At 48.2% G+C, this 19,173-nt stretch overlaps 1 protein-coding gene across 2 annotated transcripts in view; it reads left to right on the top strand.

Annotated features, from left to right (window-relative positions):
• TERF2 (telomeric repeat binding factor 2) overlaps nt 1–19,173 on the top strand; it is a 578,117-nt gene that overhangs the window by 398,776 nt on the left and 160,168 nt on the right. The window lies entirely within an intron of this gene.

Here is a 19,173-nt window from a genome sequence, read left to right as displayed (position 1 = left end):
GATGCCCACGAAAGTCTGACCTCTATGGAGTTCACTGAGCTTTTAATCAGTATGAACTTTTCTCAGCATGTTCATACTCCTACTCATCAGAAGGGTCACATCTTAGACCAAATCTGGACATCTAACCTTGACCTTTCCCCCCCTTCTGTCCTTCCCTGTTCGTGGTCCGATCATTGCATTATATCTTTTTATCTTTCTCTTCATATTGTTTGCCTCCCTCCCCCAGTCAAGAATCTAGTTGCTCGGAATTGGAAAAAAGCAAATCTGGCTGACTTTCACGGTGCACTGGCCTCCTCCCCGCCTACTACTTCAACCTCGATAGCCGATCAAGCGGTTCACCTCGAAAAATGGCTACTTCATGCATGTGATAAAGTTGCCCCTTTTAAAACAATTAAGGCTAAGCGTCCTCACGACGCCCAGCGATGGTTCTCTGACCAACTCAAGGCGGATAAACTTGCTCTCCGTCAAGCTGAGCGCCGCTGGAGACGCAATTACGATCCCCAACTCAGAAGTATTTTTGTGGAAACTCTTAAATCTTACAAAAATTCGATCTTGGCAGCTAAAACTGCCTACTTCTCTCACAAAATAATGGCTTCCACGAATAAAACTAAAGACATCTTTGCCATCGTCAATGAGTTCTCCCTTCCTGACAGGGTCACACCCCAACCCCAACTAACCCAATCCTTATGCGATTCTCTTAACGCTTATTTTTCTGAAAAAATTACTATTATCAAAAAGAATATTCCTGCTCCTTCATCCCCTCTACCCCTTCCTCTTCCCCCTATGAACTCTAGCCGGCTGACAGAGTTCCCACCCATTTCATTACAAGAATTCTCTTCTTTGCTTCACAAAGTCAGCTCAGGCTCACCTAATGACGTATGCCCCCCTCAGATTCTGAGAGAGGCCTTTCTGGTCTGCCCTGGTCCCCCATTAGCCTTGCTTAATAACTCCCTAGTTACAGGAGAAGTTCCCCGCTCCTTTAAACAGGCAGCGGTTCTACCGATCCTGAAAAAGACTAATGCAGACCCCACCATCTTAAGCAACTACAGACCCATTTCCCTTCTCCCTTATCTAGGAAAGATCCTGGAGACGTACGTCACTCGTTGCCTCAGTACATTCATCGAGAGCTCTTCCTTCCTGGATGCCCAACAAGCTGGCTTTAGACCCCTCCACTCCACCGAGGCGGTCATAGTCGCCGTCATGGACTCCCTCAGGAAAGGTGCCGATAGAAACATCTCCCAGGCCCTTGTCCTGCTGGACCTGTCAGCAGCATTTGACACGGTCGATCACGTGATTTTGATCGACCGTGTCAACAACGCTGGCATCCAGGGGGTCGCCCTCGATTGGCTCAGATCTTTCCTGGACAATCGCTCGCAGGCAGTTCATTTATCCACCTTTTCTGCACCTCTTTTATCTTTAACCTGTGGGGTCCCTCAGGGCTCTGCGCTGTCACCTTTATTATTCAATTTATATTTGCAACCCCTCTTAGCTTCCCTCCGAAATACTCCGGTTACTATTTTCAATTACGCAGATGATCTTCAGTTAATCTTCCCCATCGATTCCCTTCCCTCCTCCTCTCTTAATTTTCAGTCCACAATGATGGCCATTGCAGAATGGATGTATCATAGTCAATTAAAATTGAACCCTACAAAAACAGAGCTAGTATTGGTGGGTGACTCTGCCAATTCGTGGAACCCTGCCTTTTGGCCTCCTTCTCTGGGGACGGCACCTACCCCGGTGAGCACAGTGAAGAGTCTGGGGGTGATCATCTCTGAAGATCTGTCCATGAGACCACAAATTAACTCTGTCACCTCATCCTGTTTTTTCCATCTTAGGCGGATTCGCAAGATTAGTAGGTTTCTCTCCAGAGAGGCCCTTACTCTTGTTATTATTGCTCTCATCACCTCCAGACTCGATTATGCTAACATTCTGTATGCTGGGATCCCAGCTTACCACCTCCACCGATTGCAACTGGTGCAGAACTAGGCTGCTCGTTTGATCTTTAGTCAGCCTAAACATCAGCATGTCACTCCTCTCCTCCGTAACCTTCACTGGCTCCCCGTCTCCAAACGTTGTAGCTTCAAACTTGGATGCACTGTCTTCAAGGCCCTCTCTGACTCAGCCCCTGCCTTCATTTCTTCCCGCCTGACACGATACATCCCCCACAGAGCTCTCCGCTCCACTTCTCTCAATTACCTTGAGGTACCCAGATATAGACGGAAAAAGCATGGTGGACTTAGTTTTTCTTATTTGGCCTCCTCCACCTGGAACACTCTTCCATTGGCCCTCCGTCTCTGCTCCGACTTTGCGTGTTTTCGCACACTGCTAAAAACACTGTTATTTCAGTCAGCATTTGAGTAACCCTTCCTCCCTGGTAACCGTTCTTTGTCAATGAGCGCCAAGAAACCGTTGGTGAATGTGCGCGGTACAAATAGTTTTAACGTAACGTTACGTTTTAACGTAACGTCGAGTGGGATGCCGAAGGGTCCAGAGTTTCGTTTCAAAGTTTCAGTCAGGATATCTAAAGTCTATGGACACAGCTCCTACCTTTATTCCAAATCAAGGGGCTGGATTACCTGCTAGGTCCCTCCTATGGGTGGGACCCAGGAAGGGGGTGGTTACACCCCTTTCCCTTTGTCCAGGTTCGCGCCAGAGCTGGGGCTGGAGTGCCCCAGCACCTGTTTGAACTGGGCTATGCATGGGGAGCCTTGTGCGCCCCAGGCAGTGTCTAGTTTCACTCGCCCTGCCTGCCTCAATCCACTATCTCCTGTCTGGGGTGGTGTAACACCTCCCTGTGACAGGATACCATTTGTCCAGGCCTCCCCTGCCGGAGTTTCGGTCAACAGTAGGAGGCCAGACTTGTGTCTGTGGCAGCAGCATCCATTTTGTGATGCTGAGGCTCTGGTTAGTTTTAACCGCATTTAAGTAAAGTAACATATCTTCTCCCTCTAGAAGGGTGGAATGCTACCCCCGTCGCCAGAACTGGCGAGGGGGTAGTATTCCAAAGTGTATGACACCTTACACGGCATGTTTTGATAAAGCCAAACCAAAGTTAGCAAAAACCGCGAGGATTATAATGCACTTAAGAGTATATGGTATGGCAATACCCTGGAACAGCTATAAGGACATGGTTCCGAAAGCTGCAGACAGGCTCAGCTCATGCTAGAGCACCATCTCACATAAAACCAAGCACCCTGCCTCCAGGATTGTTAAGGCCTGCCATAGGAGTGACTTATAGGTGTATATGTGTCCAGATATAGGTTTAGACATAGGTATACTATATCTAAGAAAGGGGTGATTACACCACCTTGCCCCAGCTGAGTGATCAGCCAGTTGTGTCAGTTTGGATGGCCAGCCAGGGGTGGCAAAAGACATGCTGCAGCCCCTGGTAGGCCTTGGATGCACCTATGCACTGGGTACCTATAGTACACTGTACAGGGGCTGATAAGGTGATCCAATCCCAATTAGTTATGCACCTAGGGTACATGGAGTCAATTTTAAAGGGAGAGCAGATAGCCTGGGGCCCTGATTAGCAGCATCCCAGGCCAAATAAGTAGAAAACCAGCTAAACACAAGGCAAAAATCTGGGGTAACAATAGTCTGGTATCCACCCTCCTACAAGGCCTCTGTTGGAGGGGTTGTGGGATGTCTGGGAATTTGACTCACCTGCTATGGCGTTGCCCAAAACTAGAACGCTATTGGTCAACGGTGCTTGATGAGTTAGACACAGCGTTTAAGATTACACTACCCCGGCTTCCTGAACACACCATACTTGGGCTGCCCCATCCTAAATTATTTCCCTTACGCTCGCTCATTGGCAGGCAAATTGCATTGGCCTTGCTGACTGCGAGGCAAGTGCTTTTAGCGCAATGGGGCTCCCCAGCTATTCCTGACTTTCGGGATTGGCTTCAACGCTTGTGGCACACCCTTGCTATGGAACGACTTTCCCTGGGTATGGATGGGAAGGGTTCAGAATATGCTACCCTTTGGGCACCGTTTCTACAGCTCCTGTCCAAGGACCTCCGGGAGGTGACGTGCCCGAAGTACTTACAAATCCTACAACTTATCTCTCTAGAGCCGGTAGGCGCCACTCCACACACTTGAGAATTGGAGGGTTACATCTCAGGGAGAAACGCGGTCCCAGTGATCAGGTGGTGCTAGATAGGGCTGATGCGGGGTGGGTCTGGGTGGGTGGGGGAGGGTGGTCGGGGGGGACATGGGGGGGGGGCGGGGAAGGAGGAGGGAGATTTCAATGTTTTTCCTTGTTTTCTTTGGACTCTTCTCATTTAAAATGGCGGGAGTTTTGCATCCGGTAGGGTGAGGGTGCAGCAACAGATACGCGGGGTCGACCTCCGGGTTGTAAACCCAGACGCTGTGTATGATTATAGTAGGAATACACCCTGCCGGCGAGTTGATGTAGGCAGCTGGGCTGTGTACAACGATGTTCTGTCCGCATAATAAAAATGTTTGATTCTAAAAAGCACTCTGAAAAGGGGCCTTTTAGTGCGTCCACTATTTACCATTGGTTGGCTTCATCGTCACTCCTTTCCTTGCTTTTTATTAGTGCCTCCTGTTTTACTTTCTCTATGTGTGCCTTCTTCTCTTCGACACAGCATGGAACAAGTACTGATTCATACCTGCCAACTCACACGGTGCATCTGTGTGACACACAATATCAGCTCCTTTCACAGAGTCTCCCAGTGAGGAGCCGATATAACACGGTAGAAGGGAAACTGGCTTGAAACCACTGTAAATAGTGGTTTTCAGCTCATTAGGTTTCGCCTGGCGTTCGCGCAGGCGAAATCTTATGTTGGAACAGTATGTGCCTTTGTCCCGCCTCTCACTTCCATTGGCTAGCTCCATAAATGGAGACTAGCCATTGGAAGATAGATCTGTCCGTCATTGTCCGAGGCGATTCGTGGGCGTTCCGGCGATTTTTTCCCTCTCCGCCCCTTGTAGAACGTCATTGCGGCGGTGGGCGGTGGTTTATTTATTTTTATTTTTTATGTTTGCTTTGGTCATTTCTCCGAAGATGGTGGCCGGGCAGTAGCTTACTTGAGAAGCTCCGCAGTGCCGTCTTGTTGTACTGGGCTTTTAATGCCTCAAGGAGGAGGGCAGAGCCTCGTCTCCAGTCCTGAGGAGCAGAAAGCAATTGAATCGAAGTGAAAGCTCAGCTAACAGCTTCAGTGCCCAGCCTTTCAAAATCATATCGAAGCACTGATCAACGCAAGAGGGAGGCAACACCTCAGGGTGGAAAGATCCTTTCTAGACATGTTGGAGCCCTACATAAATCGGCAATTCCAGGCGCCCTGCCTGTCACACAAGGGCAGATAGGGGTCCCGAGGACGCCTTCTCTCAAGGACGCAATGCCCGAGTCCTGGGCTTTTCTTTTACAAATCATTCTTTTCAGGCGGGTGAGTTGAGTTCTTTTGGAGCAACGGAACTGAACCAGTCCTATAAGCCCCAGAATGCACTGGGGTTTTAAAACACACCGCAGGAGTATAGCATTGTGTCCTTGGCGGCATGCTACCACGTGGTATACTGCAGTATACAGGTCCGGTGGGGTGCCACGCGCCAGGGTGGGGTCAGTATTAAGGAGTCCTTAGGTGTGGGGTGGACCTGTGGCAGACCCTTGCTATGGTGACCTTGAGAACAGTGGGATCAGGAGTGGTGAGTGCTCGAAGGGCGACACGCCCAGGTCAGAGTCACACTGGGTGGACGAGGCTTGCTGCAGTCCACGCCGGCATCCGTCAGGCCTCCTCCAACCGTACGCCATTAGAAAGAAGAATTGTTCCAAATTAAGAAACGATACTTAATTGCAGAGGCTGGCAGCGGCAGGTTATATGGAAATCAGGCGCGGTCCTCGTTGCGCAGAGCCTCACGGGTAGTTTACATGCAAATGAGACCGCAGTGGCGCTTTAGGGACGGGCCGCGGCGCTGCCTCTAAAAACATTAAGGAGCTGTTCAGAGTCAGCCGGGCAGGAGCGCACCATGAAGGCCAGCAGGGCCGGGGCGCTGGTACTGCCAGGGGTGCCCGCCGACACCTCAGACACCCCAGCCTTTAAAAGGCACCAAACTATAGCAACAAATATGATGAGACGTTCCTTTGCCAGCGCGGCACGAGGAGCACAAGGAGGAGGGGTGAAGGGCACCGAAGATCACTGCTGAGATATGGGGAGATGTGTGGGCCATGGGGAGGGTTCGCCGTGTATGGAGGAACACGTAGGGAGCAGCAGGGCTTTAACTGGGACGAAAAACTGGAGGGTCTCTACAAGGGGCGTGGCCAGTGTAATTAAGGGAGTGGCTTAAAACATATACGATAAAAATCTGCCTTAACATAGTGTGCCACCCGACTTGTATGTCGCTGTGCTTGCTTCCCTGCCCCCTCGCTGTGCTTGCTTCACTGCCCCCTCGCTGTGCTTGCTTCCCTGCCCCCTCGCTGTGCTTGCTTCCCTGCCCCCTCGCTGTGCTTGCTTCCCTGGCCCCTCGCTGTGCTTGCTTGCTTCCCTGCGCCCTCACTGTGCTTGCTTGCTTCCCTGCCCCCTCGCTGTGCTTGCTCTCCTAGGTGTGTGGGTGTGGCTCTCCTAGGTGTGTGTGTGTGTGTGGTTCTCCTAGGTGTGTGGGTGTGTGTGACTCTCCTAGGTATGTGGGTGTGTGTGGCTCTGGGTGTGTGGGTGTGTGTGGCTCTGGGTGTGTGTGTGTGGCTCTGGGTGTGTGTGTGTGTGTGTGGCTCTGGGTGTGTGTGTGTGTGTGTGTGGCTCTGGGTGTGTGGCTCTGGGTGTGTGTGTGTGTGTGGCTCTGGGTGTGTGGGTGTGTGTGGCTGGCTCTGGGTGTGTGTGTGTGGTAGTAATTGCTGTCTGCTGAGCTCGTCCAGTAGGGTACAATAGGTCTTACATTTGCGAGAGATTACGCTGTTGGCAATGTAAATGACAATGCCATTTATTTATGTTTTCAAAACCAACACATAAATAACAAATTTGTCATTTACAATGCCAATGACTACGGAAACGCCCTCTACGCCGGAACCACAGCCAAGCTACAGAAAAGACTCCAGCGCATCCAGAACGCCTCCGCCCGACTCATCCTGGATGTCCCCCGACGCAGCCACATCTCCAGCCACCTGAGGAACCTGCACTGGCTCCCCGTCGACAAGAGGATCACGTTCCAGGTCCTCACCCACGTACACAAGTCTCTCCACGACCTGGGCCCCAAGTACCTCAACGACCGCCTGACCTTCTACACGCCCACCCGCCAGCTACGGTCCACCAGCCTCGCCCTCGCAGCCGTACCACGCATCCGAAGAGCCACCGCCGGAGGAAGATCCTTCTCTTACCTGGCTGCCAAGACTTGGAACTCCCTCCCCATCCACCTTCGGCTGACCCAGGACCATCTCGCCTTCAGGAAACAACTCAAGACCTGGCTGTTCGAGCAGTAGCATACCCCTCCCCCCAAGCGCCTTGAGACCCTCCCGGGTGAGTAGTGCGCTATACAAATGGCATGATTGATTGATTGATTGAATAGCTCTAACTTTTGCAAAGGCGAAACCGTTGCATTGTAAATGCTTGTTTTCTGAGGCTTTGAACAGCCGACGTCCACTAAGGGGTGTGAAACACCTCATGACATCACTCCAGCTGTAGCAAGCTCTTTAGGTCGAGCCTAGCGAAGCGCGCATGCGCTGCTCTAGGAAAACGACCTCTTGGAATCACTCTGGACTCCGCTGACGGCTAGCCGTTTACGAGCAGCTGCGTGCGCGCAGTGTGCCATCTGTTATGTGTCAGATTTCCCCCTCGCGGGACACTGCATACAAAACGTAATGTATTTTGTCGCTAGTGACCTTGTGGAAAATGACTAAATTAGGTATACATAAGCGGCGTTCATTTATGTTCACCACAGCCACTGTTGAAAGTAAAGTGAAAATCGTGAAACAGTGGCCACGCCATCTTGTCCCTTTTTAGGCCCCTTCATGCACGTAAGTGGCAGCCATTTTGTGTGCCATAGCCTCTCTGCCCACTGCCAATAGCCTTCGCGTCTCTCTCCCCCTCACTCCCCGGCCTCGCAAGCATCCCCCCGCGCCCCAACAGCCCCCGGTCTCTCCTGCTTGGGCCATAAACGCACCTCCAGCGCGACCCTGTCTCCGAGCCACATCCCGTGCTGAACCCCCTCACTCTTTCATCTCATTCATAGAACAGGCCCTTTGATAACCTCTTCCTCCCTGCCCGATTGTCCGGCCTGATCCCAGGCCATCACCTAGCCCAACAGATGCAGTTTATTGCCCCCTACAGTAGGACCTCGCCTCACATCAAAGGAGCGGGGATTAATCAATGCCTTCACACCCCTAGATCCGACCGATCGCCCGCATTCCTGTTCCCAGCGGAATGTCCAGCTGCGCGATAGCCATCATGCTGAGATTTGGGTGGGGACCCCTACTGTAGATATGTGTGAGAACGGGCCTGAACCGGGGATTCCAAGGATGCCTTTTCGTACTTCAAAGCAATACCACGGATGTCATAAATGTAATAAAGCCATAAACTTGTGTATAAGAGGCGAGGCCTCAGAGATGCGGTTAGAGCACCTCGAGAAGATACCCTGTTGTCTGATTTGACGTGTTCTGATTCCGTCGGAATTAACTCCTGTTTCCTGCCTTCCAGCCTCCAGCGCCTGCCTCTTTGTTTGGTAATATTGAATGGTATGAGAGGCGGCTAACGCCGGGCAAATACTGAAGGGTTCTTGGTCGAATTCGGCCCTGCCCTTTTACAATTGGCGTCCCAAACGTGGGGCCCATCAGCGACACGTGGATCCAGTGGGAGAGGTCCCAACGACAGAGTGAACGACTGCAACGATCGGGAAGTGCACCTGCCCGATAGACCCTCGTCTGGCAGCCGATCATCCGAACTTCACCGGTTCCGAGCAGACCTCTCTCGAGTGATCTACGGTCCTGACTGGGAACCATCAGGAGTGCCACAGCAATTACGGAGAATAGAGGACGATCAGGCGCTGGAAGCGGAAGACGAGAAACTGTCCATGCGGTCCGGGTAAGGTCGTGTAACACGACGAAGTGCGAATTGATTGTTTGATTGTCTTGGAAAATACTAGTATTACGCATTTGATTGTTTGGTTCTGAGAGATTCTCTGTCTACAAACGGGGAAGGATAGGAGTATTCTCCCTTTGCAGATAGTGAAGGGTAGGTAGCGCAGGCTTTTGCCCCCGTTGTAACCCGTCGCGCCTACTTCCCTCTCCATTGATTGATTGTTTGTTCGAGCATTAACTGTTCGAAATTGGTTCTTTGAAAGGATCTTCTCTGCCTACAAACGGGGAGGAACAGGAATTTCCCTCTCTCTTTGCAGATAGTGAAGGGTAGGTAGCGCAGGCTTTTGCCCCCGTTGTAACCCGTCGCGCCTATTTTATTCCTCATTTGATTGATTGATTGTTTTTCCGAACATTGACTGTTTGGAATTAGTTCTCTCTTTGGGTATTCCCTATTTGCGAATACTGTAGAATAGAAATATTCTGCCTAGTCTTCGCAAAGTAGTGAAGGATAGGTAGTGCAGACTATTGTCCCCATTGTAACCCGTCATGCCTATCTTCTCCCCATTGTTCAGTAGTTGGTTCAACCCAGACCGTTTATTAGAGGTAGATCATCCGGCTCCACCGGAGGGCACCCCTAATAAAAAGGACATGTATATAAAATGCGGATTAGCCGCTGTATCTTTCCAACAAACTATGACATAAAAATCGCTAGGAAAAACAAAAGGAATCGAGCAAAGTCAGTAGGCCACTGATGGGATCTTTTTGACCCCGCTAAAAAAAAACAAAAAAACACTAGGAACAGCCCTTAATGAGAAATATGAAACTAGTGGGAGGAGCCGAGCTCGACACCGTGATGGCCGCAAGGTAGCCCGGCTCCGCCGACCCCGCTGCCCAAACGTGTCTATCCTGCCGCCCACCCTGCCCAATAACGACAACCTTATATCTACCATCCGTCCTGGGGGCTCCGGAATGCAGCAGATCCGCAGCTACGCTCGTCCGGAAAATGAGGCCTCCGGCACGTGGAGACCGGGGCCTTGCCTGCAGTCATCAGCCGGCGAGGCGACATCGGTGGCGGCCCGGGGTGGAGAATGGAGGCCGACCAAAAGGGACCGTTGTGCGAATAAGCCGGAGGCAACACAACGCGCCGAGGCCCGTCCCCGGATTGTCCAGAGATGGTGTCCAGCAAGTTGTGTGCGGGGGATGCCTTGCTGATGGCTCCCCCCTTTTTTGCCTGGTCCAGCCATTTTGTATACCTGCGCCAGGAGATGGCGTGGGGCGCCCGCAGATGGCGTGGGGCGCCCACGGAGAGGCGGCGCAGACGGCCCCCTCCACCTCCAGATGGAGGTTCCTCTCCTGCACCAAGACTGCCATTCGCGTTCCACTTGCGGATCCCCCGCGGCTGGCTGACCGGGGGGAGGACCGCTCCGGTGGCCGTGGTGAAGGGCAGCTGCTGTGGGACTGTCAAGATGGCGGCCGGCTCCCCGGATTTGGGCCTGGTCCAATAAGATGGCTCTGGGCTACCATGGAACTCGGATGCTTGCCTGCTCGGGCATGAACCCCACTCTTGAAGACGTTCTCTCAGCTCTAGAGATTCTACGGAAGTCGTTGGCCCCCGACTCCCGCGGGCTTCCGGTGGGGGTGACCGCCGCCTTACCCTCATCTGGTGCCGTGAGGGAGGACGATTCAGTGCACCGACGGAGGGATACGCCTGCTGTCCCGCTCTCCGGAGTGGCCACGACGTTGTCACGAGATGGCGGTGCTCTCATGCTAACGCCAGCCTTTGTCCTAAATTACTAAGAGATACTGTAGACTACCAACTCGATCAGTTCCGGTGGGACCGCAGCGTGGCCCGGTAGGGAAGATTCTGCCTTCCTCACCTTTAAGTCACGGTTCATGCCGCCTGTCTTTTCCGTTGGCGTTAACGGAATTTTTTTGAACTGCCGAAAGGGGTTCTGGTCTGACCGCTAGTTATTGGAGGCATTTGGACTATAATCTGGACCTGCCCGGCCTCAACCAAAATGGCGCCAGTATAGGCGGGACTTGCAACTCCTTATGACATTCTAGTTGCTTAGCCTTGATGTTATGGGATATGTATTCGGTCTTTGTGCACACGGCGGGCGGGGAAGGGTACTGACTGGGCATGCGGACAACCCTATTGATGTGGGTTTTTATTCATTATTGATTATTGTATTATTAAAGCTTCGAAGTAATGTTACTCATGATATTCGCCCATGGTGTGCGTATGAACGATTTTATTGTAACTGATCCTGTTATACTTCCAATTATAAAATTAAACCTTCACTGATCCTGCAACCATTAGTCACGTTTAGTTTTTTTAAATTAAATGGCTCGCCCGTTACGTACTTCTATACTACAGTGTAATCTCTCCTTACCTCATGCGTTTCCCGTCTGCTCCGTGACCGGCCTATATGGTTGGAGGCCCGTATTTGAATGCTGACATCTTCACAAATAAAGTTTTTTAAAATATATGGGACTAACATCATAACAGTCACTTAGATTGGTAGGTTTTCGAATAAAGGCTACTATCCTCAAATAAATGAAGGGCAAATAAAATGGAGCAATTTTTATTATGAAAAATTAAAAAGACATAGTACACAGAAATAATGCGAAAAGAATAGTCAAGATCTGTCGTATTTTACATTCCTGCAGCATAAGCAATAGGTAAAGATCCTGATATTTAGATGCATCTATGAATAGGACAGTAGACCAGACCTCTTTTACTTCACAGCCCCCTTGTGGATCGAAAGCGCGCCTTTTTCAAACTAGGAATCTTTAATTACACTACAGTTGTAAATTCCCCGAAGAAGTACATTGACCCGAAGTATTGTTAGTGATGAACCCCGAGTGCATTCTGGTCCTCGGAATCCTAAACATCATAATCCTTGTTTTACCCACCCCGTGTATCAGAGGAGTTTTTAAATGCTCCTAAAACTCACCAGAGGAATGCCCTCTAGTCTAATGTTAGGCAAAACGCATACTATTGAAGGCACGAAAGCCCTCAGTGAAACTTGCCACCCCCCCAATAATTTCCATGCTCTGCGAATAGGAACGACCCAATACCACTGTAGACCATTTCTTTCCTTCAAATGAAAACATGACTCCGTCACCCCCCCTCACCTTATACTGAATACCCCTGGCTTTTGACCCTTTCCTACATGCGGTCTGTACTACCACCCTCGAGCGATCTATGTAATAAACAGCCTATCATCGGTTGTCTTTGCCGCACTACCAGTTCCTCTGGGCTTCAATGCCGAGATGCAAGGTACTACATCCCAAAGAGATAAGTCAGGTACGTGGTAGGTAAAAACATTTTCGTGTTTATGCGCGCTGATGTGCCTTGAACGCTGCCCCCTCCCCCTCTTTTCTTTTTCTGCAGGTTAATATCGGAATTTCAGCTGAAGTATGGAGAAGACCTAAAACGCACCGTGTTCCACGCAAGAAGAAAAATAGGCTAGCTCTGTGAGATGGTACATTGTATACAGGAGCTATCTCTGGGAGCGTGAAAAATTTGTATGGTATGAATGTGCGCATGGGCCCTGATTTGTGCCGTATGAATGCTTATGTGTGGCACACGTCTGGGTTGACAAAAGAATGCTTTTTGTATGACTGAGGTGTTGATCGAACGGTTAATGGGCTAGGAAAATTAAGCCCGAACATGGTACCTGCATGTGAAAGACGAATAAGAGTATAGCACATTCCTTAATTAGACACGACTCTCTCTCCGGAGCTAGTAAATGGGAGAGTGGCCTACACCAGAAACTTGAAGGGTTACTGCAGTACAACGAACCCGACCCCAACCGATATCCCAAATGTATACCCAAAATAATGCGCACCAGTGAGTCAATTTATGCGCTGACTAAATAAGAGAAGTTAAGAGTACCCCGGGTCGGGGTTCATCCAAAATCCCCCTCAGCCCAGAAATTAGGGACATTGTCATGTTTTAGATTTACCCCTTCTTCTTCCATCCTCATAGAAAAACCGGAATTGTACCATTATCATCATCATTTGCTAGATGTTGGAAGACCCCACCGTGAGTATAAGCACGACTGGACTAGTGTCCGACCAATTAAAAAGGAGTACGTATTTTTGAAACGAGGTTACCAACAAAAATTGTCTACTATTAGGAAGGAAGGAGAATAAAAAGAGCTCGACCCCCAAATGAATTAAAGGGAATACTGAGAATACGCAACACGCATGACAAAGTCCTTTTGCCCAAAATAGCTCTGTGTCTTGTCTTAGGTTTTCGTACTTGATGTATGTACTGTCGCGCCCTATCTGGTATTTGTGTGTACGTAAACTAGGAATTTATGTTTTCCCTCAGCTTGTGTTTTTACACGTAAAACTGACCCGTACTGTTCTATGTGTGTGTGTGCACTGAATAGCCTATTATTATACACGTTTTTCCTCTCTCTCTCTCTTTATGTTGTACGTGTACTAATAGCCTATTTGGTTCGCACGACGCTCTCTCCCTCTGAGGGCTCCCTTGCTCCCTTTTGAATAAATGACGACACTGTACCTCGCTGGTACATGTATAATTGGCTTTGAACACTACAGTGTTTGAACAAATTGACAGAAACAAAACGATCGTATCTTGCCATATTACTACCTCTCCTTTCTGTAAAATGATGGAACTTAATTGGCTGAGAAAGAAAGGACAGGTAAGACGACTGATGTCCCCTAATCTGGCCCTTAAAAGGGAGCTATATGTCAGTGGTTTTTTTGTGCTTTAGTAACACCGCCTTCATCATTCAGATTACCACCGCCCATTGCACAAAAGTAGAGTGTCCGAAACGTCCCTGTTTTTTCAGAATGGTCCCAGTTCTGTACCAGCCATCCCAGAAAACCTTAAAGAGTGTAGCTGATGACCTTGTTTTTAAAGATAAATCACGTTAGCGAATGTAACAGGAATAAACACCAAACAGTCATGATGATGGAAAATAGTAAAAATGCCTGCAAACCTGCACCACAGCGATGATTCATGAGTTAATAGCATACCCCGATGTAAGGATTAATAAACATCCACCCTATCGTGACCGATAAACGTTTCCCCAACTACTTGGGGTTGGGAGAGAAATTGAAGTATGTGAACGTCTTCCCCTGCCAGTTCTCTAAGACTTGTTTTTGTACTTATTTAAAGATAACATGCAGTCATCAGAGGAGAGGGGCCGGACGTGACGCACAGCCTGGCTGCAGATCTGGGAACATCTATGACCTCGACCAAGGCGGAGCCACAGAGCAAAGAGATGCGGGACGAGGCACCATTCTCAACATGGAAAATGAAAGAAAGAAGGGCTGTTCAGAAGCCCCTGCATGTTGACCAGCTCGTGCCGAAAGTCCCAGCCCATTGAGCCCGATTGATGGGCCCACTTGCTTGAGATTTCTGCCCTCCTTGGTCCATTTCAGATCTGATCCCACTCCACCCTCTCTTCCCTCGGCCTCCCAAAGCACGCCCCCATTCCCCCCCCTTTTTTTCCATATGGAGTTTTTTTTAACTTGACTTCAAGAAGAAACACAGCACAAAGATAGAATAGGGTTTGTCACGAAAGAAGAACGGAATGCGGGTACTCCGCCTAAAGTACCTATGGTAGATCAGTTAGGAGCAAGACAATCAGGACTGTGGTCCGAGAGCAAAGAATGGCCACACCCTGCAACGCGAAATCTGGATTAGAGCTGGACGCATAGCTCCACCGCCGGTGCTCAACAGTGCCAACGAAAAAAGAGGAAGAACAATGAGAGCCTACCAGTGATGGCTCGCTGTAATAAGACACTGGAAAGAAGAACCTTTTTTGAACATTACCACCCCTTGACTGTCACTTGTATTAAGTTGAATTCCTCTCCCAACCACTTTGTATTGATTATCACCCAATTGAGCTTTCGAAACCTTACATCGGTCACTTTCAACTGTGCATGGATAACTAAGAAAGCGTCAACTCTGTATCATGATGATTATAGAACACCAGTCATACACATGAACATGCTGTCTAGTTTTGATCCCCACGGAGTCCAGACCTCAAGTAATGTACTTAATAGCCCTTATTCTGCCAGAATTTTTTTTTGTATGACATCATGTTTGTATTCGAACGAGTTCCCTACATCATGTAAGTAATGTCCCCATCTCCAGGTCTAATGTTTGACACAGCTAATTTAATTTTGTATGCACTGCCTCCTCGCCTATCACCTTGACTACATATGGTTATGTACGAGTCTGTCAGCATTGATAGCAGAATTATTTCCATCTGCCCGTAATGCATATGGGCTACCAAAGCGAATTGTATAACTAATGTCAGCTTGTACATCCTCACCTGTGACATGAACAGAAATGAACTAACTTATGATAAAAACTGGGGACTGTGGAAAATGACTAAATTAGGTATACATAAGCGGCGTTCATTTATGTTCACCACAGCCACTGTTGAAAGTAAAGTGAAAATCATGAAACAGTGGCCACGCCATCTTGTCCCTTTTTAGGCCCCTTCATGCACGTAAGTGGCAGCCATTTTGTGTGCCATAGCCTCTCTGCCCACTGCCAATAGCCTGCGCGTCTCTCTCCCCCTCACTCCCCGGCCTCGCAAGCATTCCCCCCGCGCCCCGACAGCCCCCGGTCTCTCCTGCTTGGGCCATAAACGCACCTCCAGCGCGACCCTGTCTCCGAGCCACATCCCGTGCTGAACCCCCTCACTCTTTCATCTCATTCATAGAACAGGCCCTTTGATAACCTCTTCCTCCCTGCCCGATTGTCCGGCCTGATCCCAGGCCATCACCTAGCCCAACAGATGCAGTTTATTGCCCCCTACAGTAGGACCTCGCCTCACATCAAAGGAGCGGGGATTAATCAATGCCTTCACACCCCTAGATCCGACCGATCGCCCGCATTCCTGTTCCCAGCGGAATGTCCAGCTGCGCGATAGCCATCATGCTGAGATTTGGGTGGGGACCCCTACTGTAGATATGTGTGAGAACGGGCCTGAACCGGGGATTCCAAGGATGCCTTTTCGTACTTCAAAGCAATACCACGGATGTCATAAATGTAATAAAGCCATAAACTTGTGTATAAGAGGCAAGGCCTCAGAGATGCGGTTAGAGCACCTCGAGAAGATACCCTGTTGTCTGATTTGACGTGTTCTGATTCCGTCGGAATAAACTCCTGTTTCCTGCCTTCCAGCCTCCAGCGCCTGCCTGTTTGTTTGGTAATATTGAATGGTATGAGAGGCGGCTAACGCCGGGCAAATACTGAAGGGTTCTTGGTCGAATTCGGCCCTGCCTTTTTACAACCTTGGTTTTCTAACACTGGGGAGGGAGCGCATTGCTAGGCTATCGTAAATGAGCATCACTGAATGTAACATTTTCCTCGTTGTCTATTTATTTCACCATTTTCTCATGAAACTAGGTGACTTAAAATGAGACATGTGAAGCTTATTGTAAGATGCCCGGATGTCTGTGTTTGACAGTGCGTGCAAAGTATTGGCTTTCATCAAATGATGACCGTGGTTTGAGACATCCGAGTGAAACTGCGCGCTAATATTTGAAACTTGCACCCAATTTGCGCTTCTGTGCTCCACATTGGGAGAAGGGTACTCCATACAAATTTAGGCATAGATAGCTAATAGGGGTATGAGGTGGAAGCAGGGGTGTTCAAATCACTATTCTTATAAAAAGGCGCACATCCTATTTTAAAAACACTGGTTAAGGAGATGGCCCTCCAAACTCAGCAACGGGTTTAGCTGGCATCAGCAACGCTCGACTCAATACTCGGCACATACATACTACCTACCCCCCTCCTTCACCCCAACCTTTGAAGTTTGAAGCCAGGTTCCGAAAATAACCTGATTTAAAGGCTTGAGTAATTCATTTAGTTTGTATTCATTGTACAGCACTTAAAGTTCGAGGTGCTTAAGCGGCTCACAATTCACACTGTCAAACCACCAGGAAAAGTAACCGTGACGTATCACGCGAATAAACGCTTGTGCAGCAGGTGCATGAATCTAAGAACACGTCATCATTAGTTGAGAACGAATATTAACCTACCAGTCTCTCGCATATTGACAACGAATCGTGAGTGAGCTTGTTGGATGCTATAAATATGATCTGGGGTTGCATACAGTTACTGTTCCTAAATTCAAAACCAGCTACCAGCATGAAGATTACGTCAAACGCTCATTACTTATACATGGCATTATGTTATCGTAATTGGGTTTCGTACAGTTCAACTTACACACTCCGCATTCACATTATAAAGTACAATATACATTTAGCATATTCTCTGAACCAGCACCTATCTCGGCTATCTAAAAGAAGGCATGTATATACAGAGTTTAATGATCTTCAGTTTACATTCAATCAAGGTAAACCGTATAAGGAGTGCATTGTTGTTTTAAGTGAAAACTGCCAGTCGAACAGTCAGTATTAAGGTTCCCTGCTTTTTGTAGTAAATTCACACAAAACAGTCTGAACAGTCATTAAAAAACTACCTTCACAGGGTGTGGCACTATGGAATTCCCCTTTGCCCTTCGTCTCCTGGGAAGTTGTTTCCTCTTGTTGCCACCTAGAAACATTTGAAAGCTCACATTTTTAGATCTGTTTTCTCAACTGTGCATTTCTAGAGCTCATATGTTTCAAGCAGTGTTATACTTGAAGTATAAACCCCTATGGTAGGTTCAAGAGCACACCAAGGAGAAAGCCATGTTATATTGGATCGATAAAAAGCTGGATACACTTCAATAAGTAGGATACCTTTTAAGGTTGCAGTGGCTTTCAGGATGTGCACCCGCCAAGTAACAACATTTCAATTTGGGAACTATTAAGCATACTTAAGTGCATGCACATGCCTACTAAATAATGTGGCCAGTCTTCTTTATTATCATTTTTTAACATGCTACACAGCAGCCACACTGCTCCACAACATAGCTTAAAAAGGCAAAGCCAAAACCTCTGGCTAACCACTAATAAGGTCCCAAAGGCGCGACCTATTGGCTATGCCAATGCTTGTTTTAATTTTTTGGGGAGGAGGGGTTTGGCGGGCGGGGTGGGGTTCAAAATTGCCTCTTGGGTATTTCTTGGCACAAGTCCGCGCCCCTTATTCACACTGTAAGATTTTTGTTCAGGTTAGCAGGTATGCTGATTGATTTGTTTATTGATGCCCTTCCGCTGGTCAAACGCATATTAAGGTGCTGTTTATTTCTCTCCATTACGCTTTGATGCTTGTAGCCGTCGTCACTCTTGCCCCATCGCTTGTTTCTTTTACCTGAAGCATTCCAAGAGAGGGCATCTTTTAGGTCTCGCCTGGCATCTACCAACAATTGAATGGTGAACTTTTTCAGACATTATATTATAAAGGTATCAGCACAAAAATTGAAAAGTTGATGCTGTATGTTTACCTATTGCAGAAAATAAGTCTCCTGAAGAAGGGCAGGCCTGAAATGCATTGGGACCCATTGTTTGAAATACATGATGAATCATCTAATTATTGTTGAAGAGAAAAAGATTTGAATAAATACAACAAAGATAATTTAAGAAACAGTTGTTTGAACTCCATTGAAATTGTTCTTTTGAGTGCATCCTGGGGACGTTTCCACTGGAAGTGATAACGCAAGTCTTTGCATATTTGTTAACATCATACTAAGGAGGGTTAACCAGGTTGCACCGACCTACTGTCATCACACTCTTTTAACCTTTGTATGAAATGAAATGTGTTTTACATGCTTTATGGTTATGATAAACCAAATAACGTTAATTTTGACTGACTGACTGACTGTCATCACACTGTTGACCTTTATTCACCAGGTGTGCGATTGCCCTAAAACCGACTGGATTACTTTCATGTGATCACATTTCTAATTTTCCATGATTTCCTTCTTAGCTGGTATTCATAATCTTTGGCTTTTATTTGAAAGTCTTGCACTTGGAACAAGTAATGAATCTATTGGACCTCTGCAGTAGCCGTATGTGTGAAATACTTGAGTTGCAAAAACACTTAAAAAGAGTGTCAGTCTGATATCATTAACCAGCTCTGAAAAACACTAGTTCCTCAACTATTTAAACAGATGTCATTTTCTCTGAAATACTTTTTAGGTTCTTGGGCATTATGAAAACCTGACGTTCATGCAATAGATGTAAATTAAAAGAAT

This window comes from Lissotriton helveticus, chromosome 12 (assembly GCF_964261635.1).
Source record: "Lissotriton helveticus chromosome 12, aLisHel1.1, whole genome shotgun sequence".
In the NCBI taxonomy this organism is placed as follows: domain Eukaryota; kingdom Metazoa; phylum Chordata; class Amphibia; order Caudata; family Salamandridae; genus Lissotriton; species Lissotriton helveticus.
Note: the sequence above shows the minus strand (reverse complement) of the source record. Positions and strands in the feature narration are given on the sequence as shown.